This window comes from Narcine bancroftii, chromosome 14 (genome assembly GCF_036971445.1).
Source record: "Narcine bancroftii isolate sNarBan1 chromosome 14, sNarBan1.hap1, whole genome shotgun sequence".
Classification (NCBI taxonomy): Eukaryota; Metazoa; Chordata; class Chondrichthyes; order Torpediniformes; family Narcinidae; genus Narcine; species Narcine bancroftii.
Window position 1 is genome coordinate 53,518,946 of NC_091482.1, and position 19,790 is coordinate 53,538,735.

The window sequence follows — 19,790 nt, forward strand, 5'->3', positions numbered from 1 at the left end:
CTTCTCCATTAACAATGGCGTGAAGCAAGGCTGTGTTCTCGCACCAACCCTCATATAACATATATAACATAACAATTACAGAACGGAAACAGGCCATTAGGCCCTTCTAGTCCACACCGAACCAAACACTCCTCTCTAGTCCCACCTACCTGCACAATGACCATAACCCTCCACCTTCTTCTCATCCATATACCTGTCCAGCTTTTTCTTAAATAATAAAATTGACTCTGCCGCCACTATTTCTCCCGGAAGCTCGTTCCACACCGCTACCACTCTCTGAGTAAAGAAGTTCCCCCTCATGTTACCTCTAAACCTATGCCCCTTAACTCTTAAATTATGTCCTCTTGTTTCAATCTCTCCTACTCTTAACGGAAATAGTCTATCCACATCCACTCTGTCTATCCCTTTCATAATCTTAAATACCTCTATCAAATCCCCTCTCAACCTTCTACGCTCCAAAGAATAAAGACCTAATCTTCCCAATCTCTCCCTGTACTCTAGATGCTTAAACCCGGGTAACATTCTGGTAAATATTCTCTGCACTCTCTCCACTCTGTTTATATCCTTCCTATAATTAGGCGACCAGAACTGCACACAGAACTCTAAATTAGGCCGCACCAATGCCTTATACAATCTCAGCATCACTTCCCAACTCCTATGTTCCAAGCAATGATTGATAAAGGCCAGCATACTAAAAGCCTTCTTCACCACCCTATTCATCTTTATCTTTTCTCCATAAAATACATTGAGTTTCTCCAGCATCGTGTTTTTGCTTCATCCACAGTGTGTGCAGACTTTCGTGTTTAAACCGCTTACAATGTTTAGCTAATACATTTGTTGCAATATTGTCAGTTTTTTTTGGTTTTGAAAATACATTTGTTAAACTTAACGTTGATCACTCCAAAGATCCACAGCAGTTTGCGCAACGTTATTACAGTGCCGGTGGCCTTCATTCAAATCTGCCGCTGTACGCTCTCCTCATGATCTGTATGGGTTTTCTTTGGATGCTGTGGTTTCCTCCCACCCTCCAAAACATACAGGGTTGGTAGGTTAATTGGGTAGCATGGACTAATTGGGCCAGAAGTTCCTGCTGGATCATTTATATAAAATAAAATAGGTTGAAAGCAATCAAAACCCATGATACAACTAACATCAAGTTTTGTTGTAATGGATTTGGAATTATCAGCATAATTTGTCCAGTTTGTTATCTGAATCATAACTTTCTTGTCAATGGATGAAAGTCTGTATTCAAGATGGTATTGGCTTTAACTTCCTAAAGGTTACCCATCAAAAGCTCCATTTGACAGCTAAGAACTTCTATTATATATTTATTGTAAAAATGGAAAATAACAGTTTCTGGAATTTAAAAACTTCAATGCAAGTGATTTTATTTTCACAATCTTTGTCTTTTAACCTTCTGGCTTGCCTGTCATTTGCTGCTCACGTGCCTTGCTGTTCGGTGAGGGCCATTATGTCTCCCCTGTTTTTAACCATGATGTTAATCCATTTCTTAATCTCTATCATGCCTCTCCCTTTCAGGAAATGAAACCAAAAAAAAACTGAAATCATACAAGGTATGTTTTCTGCTTCTATCTACAATTTTTGTCCATCTATTGTAGACAATTGTGAGGTCAAATTTGGAGTATTGTGAGCAGTTTTGGTCACCTGACTACAGGAAAGATAGCAATAAGATTGGAAGAGGGCAGAGAAGATTTACAAGGATGTTGCAGAGACTTCAGGAACTGAGTTACAGGGGAAGGCTAAACAGGTTAGGAATTCATTCTCTGGAATGTAGAATGAGGGAAGATTTGATAGAGGTATACAAAATTATGAGGGGCATAAGTAGAGTAAATCAAAGTAGGCTTCTTCCACTGAGGGTAGGTGAGATGCAAACCAGAGGGCATGGATTAAGGGCGAAAGAGGAAAAGTTTGGGGAGAGGACATTAAGGGCAACTGCTTCACACAGAGAGTAATGGGATTATGGAACGAGCTGCAAACTGAATTGGTGAATACAGGCTCAATTTTCACATTTAAGAAAAAAAATTGGACAGGTTCATAGATGATAGAAGTTTGGAGACTTGGTGAAGTTCAGTGGGATGAAGTAGAATAAGTGTTCGGCATAGTCTAGAAATGTCAAAGAGCCTGTTTTCTGTGCTGTAATGTTCTATGGTTGTATTTAATAATCGTGATAATATATTGTATGAGAATATAATAAAATGCAAAAATTTCCAATCTCCAATTGGTCTTCCAGGATCCATCTTGTCCAATGGCAGAATAGAATAGTTACCGCTTTTATCTGTAGTGGTTTGTAACAATACTTCAACACAGTAAGACTCTGCCCAGTTAATTGGAACATAATATAAGAGCTCCTTTGGAGACATCAAGTTCCCCCGATGTGATTAGGAAGCCGTTAATGGCTAAGGCGCTTCAGGAGTAATGCTTGCCTTCGGCACCCTCACAAATCCCAATCCCCTTTTCACAAGATGAGAAGGTGTAGGAGCTGAAGTAGGCCCATCGAGTCTGCTCTACTCATTCTATCATGAGCTGAGCCATCTTGCACTCAGCCCCACTCCCCATAATCCTTGATGCCCTGACTAATGAAATACCTGTCAATTTCTGCCTTAAATGCACCCAATGACCTCACTTCCGCAGCCACCTGCGGCAACAAGTTCCACAGTCTCACAACCCTCTGACTAAAGAAATTTTTTTCACATTTCTGTTTTAAATTGATATCCTTTTATCCTGAAGTGGTTCTCTCTTGTCCCAGATTCCCCTACCATGGGGAAACAACCTGGAGAAATCTCCTCTGTCCAAGCCTTTCGGCATTCTGGATAATCCCATGGTTATTAAAGGGAACGCCGATGATTACAATCAACTTTGGCAACATGATTAGTGTCATGGATTTCTGTGGGGTCATGAGCAAGGCCACCCATTCACTGGTGTTTCCTTCTCTACGACCGTGTCCTCTTCAAAGCCTAACTTTCAGCGTGGTTCTGCCTTTGGCTTTCCTTTATTTGTTGCTTTCAAGGCCAATGGCTATTAACTTAGCTGCAGGGTAACTTAAACTAATTGAGCAGTGGGGTCATTTTCCAGCATGGCTTCCCATTTTATGGGTATTGTTTATATATTGCAGGAACCAGTAGGTAAATGTAATCTATGCCCTCTTCAACCACTAAAAATAAAGTCACAACTTGCTAAGGAGAAATTAAGCACTGGCTCCTTGAACGTTGCTTCACGCCAGGTCGTGAACTGTGGACATTGCTGGAGGAGTCGTTGGTAAATGTACTACACTTAAAGCGCACTGTAGAACTGTGTGGGAATACATAGCATTGAGCCGTACCCTGTCGGAACAAGGAACTGGGAATGCAGGTTGAAGTCTGTCTTGTAAGAGTGTGCTAGTATAACGTGTAGTAATATTCAGTAACGACCACTGGTATCGGAGATCGCTGTATCCAATGTGAATGCTTATAGTACCAAGAGTTGCTTTATGTCTTCCTCGTTACGATTTCCCCATGTGTGCAATAAAGATCATGCTTCCTCTGTTTAGCAAATGTCTGGGCTTGCTTCTCTGTGAACCGACCTGACCTGATTTAATCTCCCATAACAGATGGGAGCATGGTTAAGCTAGAATTTACACAGGGCAGAAGGAGCCACTGAGGAAGAGTTGGAATTGAGCCATAGGTACAATTGAATTGTTTTCCATTGAAAGCTCAAAGGATGGCTTCTATCCCAACTCTTTCCAAAATGTGTGATCAGGTGGCAAAAATGCAAGTCACATATGTAATATGGCTGTGTGTGCGCTTCGCTGCCAACTTCCAACATTGAGTCACAAGAAAATACGTCCACCTAGCTTTGGAAGTAAGTTTAAAAAAAAAGAAAATGCTGCAACAATTAGCGGACCTGCCAGCATCTGAGGAGAGGTGCACACTCTTAAATCTTATTGATAATCTTTTTTTGTTGCATTTAAGTTGGCAAACAGATGCACACTGTTCTTTGTCATAATCTTCATCCAACCCAAGTTAAATCTTTGAGCCTTTGGAGATGGATATTTTCTTTGCCTTTGTTTCTGTTTTTCCCATCCCCCGCGGCAAATTACAACCCCAACCTCCTCTTTCTTTAGACGAAAGTACAAAATCTTTACTCTCTCCTTCAAGAAGTCTTGCTGCCTCAGAATATAAGCATTGCACTTGCGCTCTCCAAACCGATTGTGATGTGATAATTGCTCTTTCCTGCTTAAATTTTCTATTCTGTTATTGACAGGTATAAAAGCATTACATGCTGTGGTCAGTGAATGGCAGGAAAATGTGTGTCACTGTTAAAGTGCAGTCCATTGTTGCTTGGAACTGCTGAAGTGCATTCAGCCAAAACATAGCTTTAGTTACAATCTCACATGGTACTCCTGACAATGAATTGACTCCTACATGTGGCCCTCATTCTCATCAACCCTACTGCGTCCCAAAACACTTTAAAACTATTCTTACAAGGATTGGTTCGCAGTAATATCTGCCAAAAGAGAATTATTTTTGTCAAGTGGTGAAAATTGCTTGCAGTCCAAGAACACGAGCTATTAAAGTTGTGGTGTGATACTGCACGGAACGGGCCCTTTTGTCCATCTTATCCGAACCGACCGATAGACTATATGTGAGCTCGACCCTATTTGGGCACATAGCCCTATAATCTTTCCTATCGATGCTTTCCAGTCTAAAAGTCTTTTAAATGCGGTGATTGTACCCGTCTCTAACCCGTTGGAGTTGACCAAAAAAAGGTCTGCTGATGTTGGGGTTGGCTGGAGAAACTCAGCAGGTCACGCACCATCCATAGGAATGTTCCAGTCCTGGGCCCATTTGTCAGATACAAGCAAAAAGAGGTAGGCATCTGAATGAAAAGGTGGGGGATGAGGAGAGATGGGAGGAAGGCCACTTTCTATTATACTCGTCCTCATTTCTGCTTTCGTTATTGAACATGTTGTATTTGAAACAGCCAACAGTCTTGATAATAAAAAAATGGTACATGGGATTCAATGTCAGCACTTATTATCGGTATGTTGTCCAAGTCAAGTTTATTGTCATATGAAACCATGTTCTCCAGTCCTCAGTACAAAACGTGCAGATACACAACCAGACATAAACACACATACAGACAAACAATGTATAAATATTGCTTTGTACATATGAGAGTATTGGGTGGTTAGTGCGAGCAGTTCCTTTGGTTGTTCAGTGTCCTTGCCACCCGTGGGAAGAAGCTGCTCCTCAGCCTGGTGGCGCTTCCTCTGATACTTCCCTGAGGGGATCAGCTGAGAAAGATGCTGTGTGCAGGGTGGAAGGGGTCCTCAATGGTTTGAAAGGTTTTTAGCAGACATTTATTTAATTTTGAGATTGTCCTGTGTTTCCCCCCCCCACCAATCCATGCAGGTCACATAAACTACAGTGAAATAAATGATCTTGTATTCTCAAAGATACAGCATGGTTGGCGAAACGGTTACTGCAACCAGTTTACAGTACCAGCGATCAGAACTGGGGTACAAATCCTGCGCTGTCTGTAAGGTGTTTGTACGTTCTCCATGTGTCTTCATGCAGGGACTCTGGTTTCCTCCCACTGTTCGAAACATGACAGGGTGTAGATTAATTAGGTGTAAGTTGGGCAGCACAGATGCATGAGGTGAAATGGGCTGTTCCGGTGCTGTGTGCCTAAATTTTAAAAAAATATATACATTTTGGCATACCGATAATGAGTGCTGGCATTGTATCCCATGTACCATTTTTTTTCATTCTCAAGAAAAGACACATATGTTGGCTGTTTCAAATATTACCAGTTCAATAATGAAAGCGGAAATGAGAACAAGTATAATAGAAAGCTGCCTTCTTCCCATCTCTCCTCATCCCTCGTCCCCCACCTTTTCATTCAGGTGCCTACCTCTTTTTGCTTGTATCTGACGAATGGGGCCCAGGCCTGGAACGTTGGTTACCCTTTACTTCCTATGGATGCTGCGCGACCCGTTGAGTTTCTCCAGCAAGTCTGAGTATTCCGCTCAACCCCAGCATCAGCGGACCTTTTTTTTTCAGTATCCTATATTAGAGTTAATTATAACTACTGTAGAGACTAGTTATGGCACAGTTTAATCCCAAAAGTGAGTGGCAGGGTATGTTCTTTGTTGGCCATGATCTCATAACACTGGACAACAATTTTTTTCAAAATGTTTTCTTCCTGAAAGAAACTTGAGAATTATGATAGACAAATTCAAGCTGAACACCAAGATGATTTCAGATTTGCTGTACCACGTAGGAAAATGGAGAAACACTAAATTAACTTTTAATGAATTTAGCAGGTTTAATCGCACAATGACGCTGACACGTTTGCATTAGTTGAACTGACCTGAGTATGTTTTGCCGTTGATTTCTGTTTCTGATACCTCTCAAGTCAGTGGCCAACAATAGTCGGCCAGCACTGACTGATTCCGGTTGCCCTGATTCCTCTTTTCCATGGTCACAAGGAAACCTTTCACCATGTTCGTCACAGACTGTGCCAAGATCAACAGGGAAGTTCCAAGTGTGAATACAGAAAAAGAATTTTCAATGATGTGCTTCACTTCATGGCTTTGTCTGCTTGAAGTAGACTTAAAGTATGACAGGAAATCACAAAACTAGGTTGTCTTTTTAAAAAAAAACAACAACGTGAGAGGAAAATGTTAAGGTGATTTTTTTTGTGTGTGTGTGATCAGCAGCCTTGAATGCATAAAATACACCCAGAAGTGTTCAGGAAGCAAATTTTTCATTAACCAGTGTAATTTGTAAATTCTGGGACAGTAATCACAGGCCAACACCTATTTTACAGAAAAAGTCTTTCAAGCCTTTTAGGTGGAGAATTTCAAATATTGTCTACTTCTTGATAACGTGTAGTTAAGTGTGCAGGAGGGAGATAGATCAGCACGTTGAATGGTGTATCGACAGCCACCTTGCGCTCAATGTCAGCAAAACAAAGGAGATGTTTGTGGACATCAGGGGTACACGACCCAGTCTTCATTGAACGCTTAGTAGTCGAGAGGGTCAAGAACTCCAGATTCCTGGGTGCCAACATCACCGAGGATCTGTCCTGCAGCCCCCATGTCGATGCAATCACGAAGAAGGCTCACCAGCGGCTATACTTTGAGGTGTTTTGAGGAGATTCAGTATATCACTGTCTACAGGGGTATGGTGGAGAGCATTCTGGCTGGTTGTTTCACTGCCTGGTATGGATGTGCCGAAGCTTAGGACAAGAATAAACTCCAGATGCTTGTTAACTCAACCTGCAGCATCACCAGACACCAGAGTTCACTCCAGGGGGGCCATCGACATGAGGCAGGGTCCTAAAAAAAAAAAATCTTCTATCCTCAACGATCCCCACCACCCAGGTCATGCCCTCTTCACTCTGCCACCATCAGGGAAAAGGTGCAGGAGCCTAAAGACGAGCACTCAGCGGCACAGGGACCGCTTCTTCCCCGCTCCCATCAGATTCCTGAATAATTAACAAACCAAAGTCACTGCCTTACTTTTTGTGCGCTATTATTTTAATAATAATTGTCACTAGATGTTTATAAAATGTGATGCTGCTATAAAAATGTTGAATTTTGTGACGATAAATTCTGATTCATTTATTCCTCAACACAGTCATTTCTGTTCATTTTAGTTAATGGAATCTTATTGTGAATAAGTTGGCTTTCTGCATTGTCTGCATTATAATAAGTCAAGCCAAGCTTACTGTCATATGATTCCACAAGTCACCTGATGAAACGACATTCTCCGGTCCTCAGTGCAATACGTGCAGGCACACAACCAGACAACATGTACGCAGACAAAAAAACACATATATGTGGGACAAGCATTCACAGATACAAATAAGTAAATAAATATTGTTTGATAAGTATGAATCTCGGATGGTTCATGTGAGCAGTTCCTTCGATCGTTCAGCCTATGGGAAGAAACCTGGTGGCGCTGGCCCTGTATCTCTTTTCCTAACCTTTTAAATGTGCTGGCCCTTCAGCAGTCTGAGGGTATAAAAGGTGCCTCATAAATGTTATATTGTTTTCATGATGAAATTCAGTGTGGAGTTAGATTTACTATTTGCACTCTACACAATTACTACCAGATTGTGAACGCTGAACAATTTTAATTGATCTGAACTATCCATCATTTACTTCTGCAGCTGTGCTGAACCCTTGGAAAAATGACCCTTTCACTACTGACTCATGGCAGTTATGTGTGCGAGAACATCAAAACAAACAGATCAAACAGGTAGGGAGATGTACATGCATAGGTTTCAATATTCGATGAATCACTCTTTTTGTTAGAATGATAGATAACCTGGGTCGAATAAAAATACTCCAAACATTTCAGTTCATCTGTTCTTAAATGAAACATTGGAGAGACCAAGCACAACAGAAAGCAGTACTAGATTAAAAGAATTGAGCTTTTAACTACCTTTTCCTCAGACAAATAGAGAGAACAGGACCAAAACATTTAACTCCAAACACAAGTGATGCAATCCTTTCCCCAAGGTTGGATTCTGTTCTGATGAATGTCATTATTAACAGACAACTTTTCATTAAATGGCACACTTTGCTCCTTGAGGGTAGACATGTTTTCTGTGCTAAGTATCACAAAATAAAAGCTCGAGGGGACGTGGCACAGTGTGATCCATGTAACAGCCTGTATAGATTTTTCTACTTCACCTGCAGGCTACTGAATTATTGCACTCATTCTACACGCTCTCTCTTGTTACAAAATAAAACACTGGCCCATTTTGGTTTCAAATGAATGTGCATACGATGGGCAAAAATGGAGGAAAAAAAATACATTGACAAAGAGGAAACTATTCTTAAGCAGAATGTTTTTTAAAATCACTTTCCACGACATGGACAAAGCCGGCAAAGCATGCAGGTATTCCCTGTTTTCCCTTGAGAAAATGGTGAGAAAAACTGTGTAACCTGATAAGAAACTTATTGGGTAGTGATATGCCCATGTTCTTACTGTCCTTGATCTTGCTGGCAGAAGTCCGAGCTCTTTTAAATTATTTCTTTCTTAAATTTAGGCTTGTAGCATTGGAACAGGCCCAGAAACTTGTGCTGCCTGAACACCACAATTAACTTACAACACTCCTGAATCGTTTTTAAATGTGGGGGGCAACTGAAGCACAACAGAGGAAACCCATGTAGCCAACATACAAACTCCTTACAGAAAGTGCCGGATTTGAACCTGGATCACTGATGCATTTTGCTAATCATTCCACCCCTTGGGGTAGCCTTGATGAGTAACTGTTGTACTTTTTATTTTATGTATGGTATTTACTACAGCTATGCTGTGTTGGATACAGAGTAAATAAATGTTTAGGTGATAAATTGAGTACCAAGCAAGTGGGCTACTTTATCCTGTACAAGATTAATCTGCTTGAAAGATCTTGGAGCTGCATTTGTGGAGAAAAGGCCCTTCGACCCAACTCACTCTTGCCAACCAAGCTGGCATTCTGGGTTCATCCCAGTTGCCTGCATTTGACCCCTAATGTCCTAAACCTTCCGAGCATTCACCAACTGTTCCTCATTCCAATTATTCTCCGCGGTCTCATCAAAAAATTGAAACCTGTAGCTGTTGGTCTCCCAGTGACGTCTGTTGGCAGAACAGCCTATAGCTGGGATTTTCCCAAGCCACAGAAAGCATTCCGCTCAGCACCTCATCAACTGGACATTGAGCCAATGCCAGATTACACTCAGCACAAATACAAGAGTTCCCACTGAAGAGAACGGGAGTGATAGTTTTCGGGAGGGAAGGTAAAGAAAAACTTTTGTTTGATATCAATAAATTTGTCATGTCACCTTTTTTTAACTTCAATATTTTTGTTCACCGTTTTAACTTCATTTAACACCTTTTAGTTTTTGTCAGGTCTAAGGGAACATTTGACAACTGAGCTGGGTGGATGGGGAAGGGGGGAAATCTTGGGGACTATCAAAGCCATTCTGTCAGCAGAATGACCCTGAGAGAACCCCTGTGATGATCTGGGCCAGGTTGATGTGCAGGAACAGGACGAAGCAACAAGTCCAATGAGAGGTGGCCAGTGATCTGTGTTTAACAAGACTACAGATGCTGAGAGCTAGGGTATTTATGGTCTAAATGTTATTTAGACACTGCTGCAAAACAACAAATTTTGTGACAAGTGATGGATTAAAAGCTAACCTTCCACCACTGGAAATGAAGTTATTGCATTCGGGGACAATCAGCCCAAATGCCTGCGCGAAAGCTGAAACTTGTCCCGCGGAAGTATTGTGGCTGGAAGTCCCGGAATGTTCTGTCCAGCAGCTCCCTCTAGCTGTGCCTGTCCCTCTGCTACCCTGGTGGAATCTGTGGGTCGATCAAGGAAATGGAAATTTTTGTAGACAACCAAGGCAGAAAGCTGCATCCAAGCCTGCACTGTGTTACCTGCAGTTAAACTCAGGTGACATCGGCCTGAAAGCAAAGATTGCATTTTTAAAAATAAACTTAGTTATAGTAATCTTAAATGGCTTTTTAACGTGTGCATGGGTTGGTTAGCTTTTTAATGCTCCAAATTTCACTGAATGTCAAAAAGAATCAGAGTTGGTGACCTCAGTATACTGAGAACTTTTGACAGTGTCTGAGTCTGGAGAGTCTAGCCTCACCAGCTATCAAAGCCATTGTGTAAGTGCAGCTGTCTCTGTGCTGAGATGACAGAGGATAATGGAAGATTTGCCTCAAGAGATCAATTAACCTCCAGATCATAATCAGTGAGGTTTGATAAGAACATCTCCATCAGTATCAGAGCACCACAAGGCTGTGTCCTTAGCCCTCTGCTCTACTTGCTTTATAACGATGAGTGGGTGGCTTGTACAACAACACCATCTCCAAATTCACTGACAATACCATGATCGTGGGTTGTATAAAAAGGACCAATGAGTCAGCATAGAGGAGGGGGATTGAAAACTTTTCTGAATAGTGCACCAACAACAACTTCACACCATTTCAATGTCACCAAAACCAAGGAGGAAGGGAAAACAAGAGGTGTACAATCCAGTGATCATTGGGTAATTGAAAGTGGAGAGGGTGAACAAACTTGAGTTCTTGGAAGTCGCTGTCTCGGAGGATCTTTCTTGGATCCAACACACTAATGACATCATGAAGAAAGCACGTCAACACCTCTACTTCCTCAGGAATTTGGAGAGGTTTGATTCCCACCCTCTTCCCTTCCTTATCCATTCAGAAAGAAACCTGCCCTGCCCCCAATCATTTTTCAGCTTTCTCTTTTACCCTCCCACCAATACACATCTGTTGCTTCTTACATGTTTGTGTGTCCTCGTGGCCCCCCCCCCCTCTTTTTTACAGCCTTCTTGAAGGGCTCATGCCTGAAACGTTGACGATCTTTGGCTTCCTATGGATGCTGCGCGACCTGCTGAGTTTCTCCAGCACTTTTGTGTACTGCGGCAGATTTAAGTTATTCTCTTCTCTTGGTGGAAATCTGCAATTTGGACAGTTTGCACTTTCAGTTATGATAGTTGGATCGTGAGCTTATCTGCTACGATGTTGTAATGTTTACCTCTTCTTTCCCCAATTGAGCACAACTTCGATATAAATTACCATTTTAATTCTGATGTCTACTTAGTAATACTGTGCAGGAACAGTGCAAATTAGTTGAAATGACGTACCATATATTTTGGCATATAAGTTGAGTCATCAAACCCTAGAAAATATTCTCAAAATGGGGATGGGTCGACTAGTATGCTGGATGTACTTTTGAGTCTTTAAATTCACCAAAAAAAAACAGATTGATGTCAATTCGGTGTATAAGTCGCTTCTGAAAGCACCTCCCCATCACCGGCGCTGTGGCTCCTCTCCATTGCTGGGCACCGCCATAGCCACTCCGTCCTGACACCCTGAGGTCACCATCACCACTTCTGCCTGGTAGGCCAAGGTTCCTCCTCCCAGTGGGAGCATGATGTTGTCGTTCCAGCTCCGTGGGCTGTCACCATTGCTGTCTGGTAGGCCCAGAGTTTTTTTTTTATATACTTAATTTACAGCTTTGTGAATGGTGTGTTTTTAAAAAAGGTTTTGAGATGTTCCTGGGAGGCCCGGACAGCTCCAAAAATGGGGGTTGACTTGTACGCCAGATATAACATAAAACCATTAAAATGAGGCTAAAAAAGGAGGGTTTACCTATCTGCTGGTCGACTTGTACACCAAAATATACGATAATTTACATAGTGATTTGCAAATAGCAAAACTTCCCAGGATTCCTCACAACATTGCTCCCAGACTATGACTGGTAGATGACAAAATTCTTGGTCTGATACTTTGATATGAGAGAAAAAAACTCTTGAAACCGAAGACGTTTATGATCAAAGAATTATAAATAAAATCTGGCCCGATGAAATTTTGTCACACCATCCAAATGTGAAGTATCTTTGGTAGCTTGAGTTGTGAAAAGTGGATAGAGCTTTCATTTGATTTTGGAATATGAACATCTGCCTTTAGTCTCTGAAATGCAGCAATTTAAAGGTTGTAAAGAGAATTTAGCAAACCTTTCTCACTAACGCAACCAGACAGGATTTAAAAATGCCTCACAAATTGACTTTTACATTTTCAAACTGGTTGCATTATATGTCACTGTCTAAATCAATGGTGAGTCAAATAAGTATTGTTTCCAGTTCTGCCATCCTTTAACCTTTATATTCATGGATTATTTTTTAAAACAGCTGCTAAAAATTCCCCATGACAGTTTTTGACATTAAAATATCATTCGTTGCTCTTTCACTGAGAGGCGAGCAGTAGCAGTAATTGTGACCCAGTCTACTTGTGTAGGCATACAATCAATAGCTGCTAAGTGCCACTGCAATGCAATTAAAAGATCACAGATTACTTTACTTTGTTCTTGACTCAAAACATGAGAAAACACAATGCAGAAGAAACTCAGCAGGTCAAACCGTGTACTTTGTATATCTTTGTACCTTTTTATTCATACCTTGATGAAGGGCTCAAGCCCGAAACGTTGTGTATCTTTATCTTTGCCAAGTACATGGTATGACCTGCTGAGTTTCTCCATTGTTATGTTTTTACTTCAATCACAGTGTCTGCAGACTTCCTCGTTTTATTTAAGATGTGTGGAATTTGTCAAATACATTTTGATGGAAGTGTTAGCATGCACATCAAAAAATGATGGCAATATATTCATGGACTGTGGAATAATACTTCCATCCAGTGCACCGTTAGACTGACTATAATATTAATTAACATTAATGTTTCTTGTAATTTTGTGGGGGAATATGAGTTTTGTGTATTTCTGCTTTAGCACATGCACTGCAAAATGTTCTGTACTTGTCCAATGCAATTGTTGTGTTGGGAATAGTATCAGATTTGGTGGGTTCACAGAGAGACGGGTCTAGACACAAGTGTCACAATCAAAGGTAATTTTATTGTACACACCGGAACCAAACAGAGAAAGATGTCAAATGATACTTAATTACTCTCATTATTTAATAGCTCTACAGGAATTGACATCCAATCCAGGTTGGACTCCAATACCAATGGCCACTTATTTTTTACATGGTATGAGACAAAAACTATCGTTGTTTAAATGGGCACATTGAGCGCAAGGGTCAGCGATACCAGTGGATGCTTACCCTAACACTCCTCTGCACATGTACACACTCACAGAGAGGGACTTGCCAACACACTCTTGATTCCCTGTACCAATGGGTGTGCAGCTCCCTGCAAGCACTGATTGATTGCAGTACTACACTCCTTACCAACGATTCCTCCAGCGATGTCCACACTTGAGCAATCTGGTGCAGAGCAGCATTCGTCGTTAGGACCCAGGAGCGGAGACAGAGAACTGTGGCATGCATTAGAAATCATGTCGTTCGGAGCTGGCGTCTGACTAATGATGACACAACATCATTCAAAGGAGCTAATGGGTGGCCGGAGTCCAACCTCGATTGACAGGTGATGTGACTTCTGACTATTTTGGTGTACAAGTCGACCAGCAGATAGGTAAACCCTCCTTTTTTAGCCTCATTTTAATGGTTTTATGTTATATCTGGCGTACAAGTCAACCCCCATTTTTGGAGCTGTCCGGGCCTCCCAGGAACATCTCAAAACCTTTTTTAAAAACACACCATTCTGACTTGGGTTTCAGACAGGAATGCCCCGTGATCCTCCACAATCCTCTCAAAATGCCAAAGTGATCAGCTGTTGGAGTCACTGCCTCACAGTTCCATTGTCCTGGTTCAAAGTTCAGATTTAGCATCAGAATACATGCATCACATCACATGCTTTTTCTTGTGGGCGAGGCAGAATTACCGCTTAATGGCAGTGCAACAAACTGTTCTCAAGAAGGTGCGCATATATGGAAGCAAGAAAGAAATGTAAGAGTCCTTAAATGAATCTAATTGAGCTTGTTGTTGAAGATGGTGGAGGGTAGCAGCTGTTCCCTAATCCAGTAGTGGGAGGCTTAAAGGCATCTATATCTCTGTCTTGATGGTAGCAGAACATGTGTTGTGTGATGTGTATCCTTGATGATTGCTTCTGCTCTTTAACGCAACCTTCCCTATGGACGATCTCGAGGGTTTTGTCTGTGGTATCCTGGGTTGTGTCCACTACCTTTTGCAGGGCTTTAAGTTCGGGAGTGTTGGTGTCCCCATGCCAGACTGTGATGCAGCCAGTCAGCACACTTTTCACCCGAGCATCTGTAGAAATTGGTCCTGGGTTTCTGATGTCGTACCAAACCTCCACAAACTCCTGAGGAAGTAGAGGCACTCATGTGCTTTCTTCATGGTGCCATTAATGTGTTCAGTCCAGGAAAGATCCTGCAAGATGGTGACTCCCAAGAACTTAAATTTGCTCACCTTCTCCACCTCTCATCCCCCAATGATTGTACTCCTTGGTTTTCCCTTCCTGAAGTAAACAATCAGCCCCTTGGTTTTGGTGACATTGAGTTCGAGGTTGTTGACCTCTGGTGAAGTTTGCGTGGGCCTAAAGTGCATGTTTGACTTAGCGATTCTCTGATCCTATGATAAAAATTGTAATGAACAATTTTTTGTTTTAAATGGTGCAGTATCTTTTGAGTTAACTTATTGGACCAGCATCCAGAATTGGGTGTTTGGGTTGGTTTTATTTATCTTGACATACTAAGAATAATGGTAACCACGGCGCACTTATGTCACTCGGGGAACAAAATCTGCCATACTTATCTGGGCTGTCCTATTGGCCATATCAACAAGATTAAGCAGTCTAGCCAGGCACTCAGTTCAAAGGTCAATTTCACATGGTCAATAAATGGCACCGATACCCATTTCCTGTGAACAATTTAAAAAGTGTCGAATGATTGAGCATCTTTCCAAGCCAATAGCTCAAATGGCACTATTTAGTCTCAATTTGCCTCTTCAGACACTGAAGCAAAAGGATAAAAGATGCACACATAAGCGGGATAAAACTGCGAGAGACTAAAATTACTGGTGAACTCCTGAGCAGGAAGAATTTAACCTATGATGCAGAGATCAGCCAATGCACAACCGCTATCAATTTAAATCCAATTGCAATGGTTTAATTCACTAACTGGCCTACTTAATCATTTGAACACATTTCAAGCACAGACCTTAAAGCTACCCATTATGCTTTATTAATCAACTTAATACTGTGTCACAGAAAATGTGAATCAGCAAATCCCTATATTTCTTCAGATGAGGTGTGCAATCATTTGTGTTGGTAGGTTGTAATTTGCCTTCCTTCTGCCTGTGCATAAATATTGGCAGCGTAACTAGAATGCCTGGGTAAAAGAAGGGGGTGTTATAATCCATTGACTTACAAACTTTGACTTTGGCAGTTGCTGACAAAGGGTAAGGCAAAACCTCATTTGTTTGTCTGCCAAGGTGAAAGGCAAAGCCTAATCAGTATGATAACTCCGGTAATTGAGAGGTTTTTTTTGAGATCACAAAGGATTCAACCTACTTTTGATACAAAATGTTATGGATGAATCGCACTGACACCGATCGAGACAGATTAGGTTGTGAAAAACTCTTTGTGATTTCTCCTTGGCAGCATTTTGGGGACAGGCGGTGGGGGGGATCCCAATCTGCTGGAGGAACTCAGCAGGTCACGTAGCATCAGTGAGTAAAAAGAATGGTCAATATTTTGGCCTGAGCCCTTCATCAGAACCTCTCGTGTGTTCCCCCCCAAGTATTTTAGGCATGCTGGGAGCTGCCCTAGAAGACCTTCTCTCAACAAGGAAACAAATAACCTCACAACTTGCTACCATTGTATTTGCCTTTAAAATAACAGTAACTGCTCAAAATAGTAATTCACCTGTTAAATTTCCTTGCATCCCTGGCATCAGGCACCTATGGGGATTGGTAGATGCCAGGTTAAAGTTGCTTGAGACTTGCTCTTATATTGCCTATCTAATACACTTACATTGAGAATAAGCAGTTTTGAAAACAAAACTACTTGCACTGAATAAATTTGCATGAATGTATAAAACTTAGAAGGATTTTACTTTATTTTCAGTCATATTCTTTGTAAACATTCGACTGTTGTTGCATCTGCAGGTTCCTCCCCTCCAAGGAGCCAGCTGAACGATGAACAGTAATTGAACCCCTCCTCCCAAGTTTACAGACCAGGGCAACTCTTACAAAGCAGGGATAAGGAAGCACTTTAAGAGACTCTTCCCCCAACGGCGAGAAGCATCAACCTTCATCCTGGATGATGCCATTGCTGTTTCAATGAGCAAAGGATGACCAAGGCACTCCAGTGGCTTAATATTTGCTCCCCTCTTCACCAATGGAATTTGTGTTACTTCAGAGAATGTTTACCTTTAAGATTTTAAACATGCCTATTTTTACCTACTTGTCTTATTTTAATTTTTAACATTTATGTTCTTCATTTCCTCACTAGGGGTTTTACTGTACATGGATTTCACTGCATTTTTTTCTGTTGTTTATTCAACACGATTTCTCCATGTAAGAACGGTATTCAGCATTCTGGATCAACATTCTGATCCAGCAAATAGGAATTTCCACTCATGTTTTGGATACAAACTCTGTCAGGTTGTTTTTTTTTTAATGATGTAGACTTGGAGGACTGACTTCAATGTGTTGAGTTGTTACAACTATGAACTTGGACAGTTCACTCGTATCTCTACAGTACCATAGAGGATGTATTTCTGGCAGGCCAACTTCATTAAATGCCATTACTAAATGACTTTGGACTCTACACAGGCTCCAGGAGATTGGCTCTATTCAGAGTCTGCCAAACAGGATGAGAATGTTTGATCACAAGGAGAGTATATGCTCATATTCTTGGCTCTAACAGTAAGAAAAAAGAAGCATTCTGTGAATTTCCCCACTCCTCCAATGCAATGAGTGATTCTAAGTCTTTGTTCTGGCTTGAGTTACCTTGTGTGTAATTGAAAGGACATTATTTTAAATTGAACCACTTATTGGCTTTGTTGCATCAGCAAGAAGCAGATTGGCATGAGTAACAAAAGATGGGTAAAAGGCTTGTATTTCTAGGTCTTTTGTGAACTGAGGATATCCTAAATGGTTCACAGCTAGTGAGCCACATGTTGTCACATTAATAATGTGGAAAATGCAAGCTCCAGATCGAGTAGGTAAAGGAAGGGCATGTGGGTGGGGAAGAGTCTCATGGTAGAGCAAACACAACGGATGTGTCCGAGTTTAACATCACTTTGTAAGACATTTAATTTTGTCTAGTGAGGGGAAGTATATTTGATTGGAAGTGTGGAATTAAAAAAAAATCAATGCACTTTTTGACCACCGCTCAGTTGTGGGGACAATGATCTGTCGGTGGTGTCTAAATCCACCTTCCCACTTTAATCCCGTTAGGCAACAATGCCAAAGTTTATAAATTGCTGATTAGACCAGTCTGATATTGTGACCAATTCTGGCCATTGTGCATTAAGAAGTTTATTTGAGCAGCTATTTTTAATTGAGACACCAGAGATGAAGGTGTATGGCAAATTAATTGGTTTCTTTTCAACAGAGAAGATGAAGCAAAATGCATGAAAGGAGCTCAAAATGTTAAACTCATTTCATAAATGGTAGCTACTTCAACCACAGGTGGATCAGTACTGAAGGATAAGAATTTTTTTTAGAATAATTGGCAATAGAGCTTGAATTGTAATAAAGAGATTTTTAAAAAATAAAGTTGTGTAACTGGAATGCAACATCATCCTCAGATCTGTCCTGGAGCCTTCACATTGATGCAATCACGAAGAAGGCTCACCAGCAGCTATTCTTTGTGAGGTATTTGGGGAGATACGGTGCGTCACCAAAGACTCGTAAACTTCTACAGATGTACTGTGGAGACCATTCTGGGTGGCTGCATCACTGCCTGGTATGGAGGTGTCAATGCTCAGGACAAGAAAAAACCCTCCAGTGATTTGTTAACTTGGCCTGTGAAATCGTGGGCACCAACCTTCACTCCATCAAGGACTTTTACAAGAGGCGGTCGCTCAAGGAAGCAGCCTCTATCCTCAAGGATCTCCACCACCAAGCCTATGCCCTCTTCACTCTGCTACCAATGCGGGGGGTAAAAAGTAGCAGGAGCCTGAAAGTGAGCGCTCAGTGGCACAAGGATAACTTCTTCCCATCTGCCATCAGATGCCTGAATGATCAATAAACCAAAGCCACTATTCATGAACTATTCTATTTATTTTTGTAAGGTGGTTTATATAAATGTTTGCCACAAAACAATGAATTTTGTGAGTTATTAATGACAATAAATGTTGATTCTGCATGAAGTTCAAAACCTTGGTTGAAGGAGATTCAAATGTGGCTTTCAAAATGGAGTTCCATATTGAGCATGCTTGAAAACAAAGTATTTAGTGGAGGCTGGGACTGAGTGGATAGCTCCTTCAAAGATCCTGAAATGGAAAATTCATCTTCTGTGCTGCATCTTTCTTATCATCATGTGAAGCTGGAGGGCATCTGTTACATTAGTGTATGTATCCCATTTGTGTTAAATGGGAAGTTAACATGATTTGTCTGGGTGAACCACAGCAGATCTGCCTGGTCAGTGTAATTGTAGGAAATGGTTTCATCCCTCTCCAGAAGCATCCACTCCTAGATGATTAGATTTTATTACTTCTGGACAGAAAATTGATCTTGCTTCACTGTGTAATCGGATCATGGATTTCCTCACCTCCACACCACAATCATTGAAGATTGGTAAGAACTTCGCCTCCACAAACTCCATCAGTACTGGAGCACCGCAAGGGTGTGTTCTTAGCCCCCTGCTATACCCACTTTATACGTATGACTGTAGCTCAGTATGGCAATAGCACCATCTACAAATTTGCTGACAATACCACGGGAGTGGGTTGTATAAAGGAAGGGGAGAGGAGTCTGTGTACAGATGGAAATTGAAAACTTGGCTGAATGGTGCACCACCAACAACATTGCACTCAATGTCACCAAAACTAAGGAGCTGATTGTAGACTTCAGGAAAGGAAAACCAGAGAGATATGAAATCCATTAATTATTGGGGGATCAGAGGTGGAGAGGGTGAGCATATTTAGGTTTTTTGGGAATCACTATATCAGAGGATCTTTCCCGGTCCCAACAGCATTGTAAAGAAAGCATATCAGTGCCTCTACTTCCTCAGGAGTTTGCGGAGGTTTGGTATGACGTCAGAGATCCTGGCAAATTTCTACAGAGATGTGGTGGAAAGTGTGCTGACAGGCTACAACCCAGTCTGGTGTGGGAACACCAATACCCCTGAGCGTAAAGCCCTCCAAAAGGTAGT

At 41.4% G+C, this 19,790-nt stretch overlaps 1 long non-coding RNA gene across 1 annotated transcript; it reads left to right on the forward strand.

Moving 5' to 3' along the window:
• The first annotated feature begins 1,697 nt into the window (after nucleotides 1–1,697).
• Nucleotides 1,698–18,166, forward strand: LOC138749374 (uncharacterized). Its single transcript, XR_011348589.1, has 3 exons — nucleotides 1,698–1,768; nucleotides 8,179–8,267; nucleotides 16,574–18,166. It is a non-coding gene; the product is annotated as an uncharacterized lncRNA (long non-coding RNA).
• The last annotated feature ends 1,624 nt before the right edge of the window (nucleotides 18,167–19,790 follow it).